The sequence below is a fragment of the Theropithecus gelada genome, chromosome 4, assembly GCF_003255815.1.
Source record: "Theropithecus gelada isolate Dixy chromosome 4, Tgel_1.0, whole genome shotgun sequence".
NCBI classification, from domain to species: Eukaryota; Metazoa; Chordata; class Mammalia; order Primates; family Cercopithecidae; genus Theropithecus; species Theropithecus gelada.
The window spans coordinates 29,294,542-29,296,544 of record NC_037671.1 but is presented as its reverse complement, the minus strand read 5'-3'; the positions used below and the strand labels follow the sequence as shown (position 1 = coordinate 29,296,544).

The window sequence follows — 2,003 nt, the reverse complement described above, 5'->3', positions numbered from 1 at the left end:
TCCAGGAGGCGGAAGTTGCAATGAGCCAAGATGGTGCCACTGCACTCCAGCCTGGGCAACAAGAGCGAGACTCCATCTCAAAAACAAACAAACAAACAAAAAACAAAAACAACAAAAGCATATCTAGACTGTAGACTACTTAAGGTACTTAAGGTTTTTTTTTTTTCCTTAGTTCCTAATCCAGTATGTGACACATAAATATCTGAATAGGAATCCTTTCTGAGAGAGAGAAGCATAAAACAGTCCACACAGATGTTTAAAAAATAAGCACAGTGAATAGTTCTATTTGAAATATTAAAGGACGGTAGAGAGTAGAGACACATTTAACAGTAGTGTCAGCAGAAATGTTTTTCTCAGGTCAGAGTTCAATCAGTGCTATGAAGACTCCACACCCACCTCATAATGCAACTCATTTCCCGAGATTAAGACCCTCATAGGTGCAGAGAATCTGCGTGGGGATTTAGGGATTCCTAGTTGATCGCCTTAACTACTTGGCAAATAGTGCTTTCCGAATTATGTATCAAAGGATATAAAACTCCATTCCTGGGCTCCCACCCCACCCTTGGCACTCGGTTTATGTAAGCATTTTCTTTGCTTTGCAGGTTAACTTACAACTGTCATAACTGGCTGCAACAGTGGCACGGCACTTTGGCAACAAGAGAAATTTGCTGTGTTTAGAGATGAAATATTGATTAATAACACTTGGGTGTCCATGAAAATAAAAATGGTACATGCAGAGATTGTAGTTTCACATTATTTCTCAGAAGTGCTTGTAATTCTGGAATTAAAAAAATACTTGGTTTCATTTTGTTTTCTTTCATTATTGTTTAACCTAAAAAAATTGTAACTAGAAAAAAAAATTATCCGGAAGAGACAAGGAAAAAAGACACCTAGCAGAGGATGGTTTCGATCCATCGACCTCTGGGTTATGGGCCCAGCACGCTTCCGCTGCGCCACTCTGCTCCTCCGCCAACAAACGTTCCTCACAATACTCTTAACTACTGAGGCGATGCGCTCAGACCACCTCGTATTTTAAGAGCGAGCCTATGATAAGTTGCCTATTTCATACTTTGGCTACCACAGGTTGCCAACTCACTTTGGAAAAAGGCGTCTGCCAGAATCAAACAGAAAACAAAACTAGGGATAGAAAAGTAAACATCAATACACTAGTGGGCTAGGTGCGAGAGTCACTCTGTAGTAGCTCACGCCTGCAGTCACTGCACTTCGGGAGACGAACGCAGGCAACATAGCAAGACCCTGTCTCAATAAAATAAAAAAAGGAAAAAAGAAAACCCCCAAAAACCCACCCCGAAACCCACACACTGGGTGCAGTTGTGAGGGGCACTTAGATATTGAAATGGCAATTACAAATTTTAATAAGTAGGGAAAGAAGAGAACAAACTGGGAATAGAATCAAGCCTCCGCGCGGAGGTGGGGGATAATTCTACCACGAATCACTAACCTACCATGTCTTCGCCATCGGGAAGAAAACCGTTTTGGTTACGTTTCCCTTGGCTTGATGACAGAGAGGGTGAAATCTTGCAATTGTCAAACACTTCCGAAGGAGGTTTCGGTCCGCATGTGCTTTACAGCAGGCAGCAGAAATGCCAGTCACTGTGACCTTGGGGACAAAGCTGGACTCCTCAGGCTTTCGGTCCTGTGGACCGAAGCTCGTCTCCAATTGTCCTAAAGCAACTCAAGAAACAATTGATAATAATTTAAACATGTTGATTTCTTTAATCTGATTTAGCTGTTAAAACAGCCGTAAAACTCCTATTCCTATTTCCCAGCAATTGCGAGAGACGCCTCCACGGAACCCGCGCTCAGATGTCAAAGGCTGAAGTTGTTGGTGACGTCATCCAGGGCGGGGCTGCATAGGGTGAGACCAAGAAGCAGGACCAAAGTTCCCGTATGCGCGCTTTCAGTCTTCAATTAGGTCCGAATTCCCTGCATATAAGGGCGTCGTTGCTTTCCTCGGCTTTTAGGTTCCTGAAAGCGGCTTT

General features: G+C 43.1%; 1 non-coding gene across 1 annotated transcript; it reads right to left on the bottom strand.

The window, feature by feature from the left end:
- Positions 1-891: 891 nt before the first annotated feature.
- Positions 892-963, bottom strand: TRNAM-CAU. The gene has a single exon. It is a non-coding gene; the product is annotated as a tRNA-Met (tRNA).
- Between the last annotated feature and the right edge of the window lie 1,040 nt (positions 964-2,003).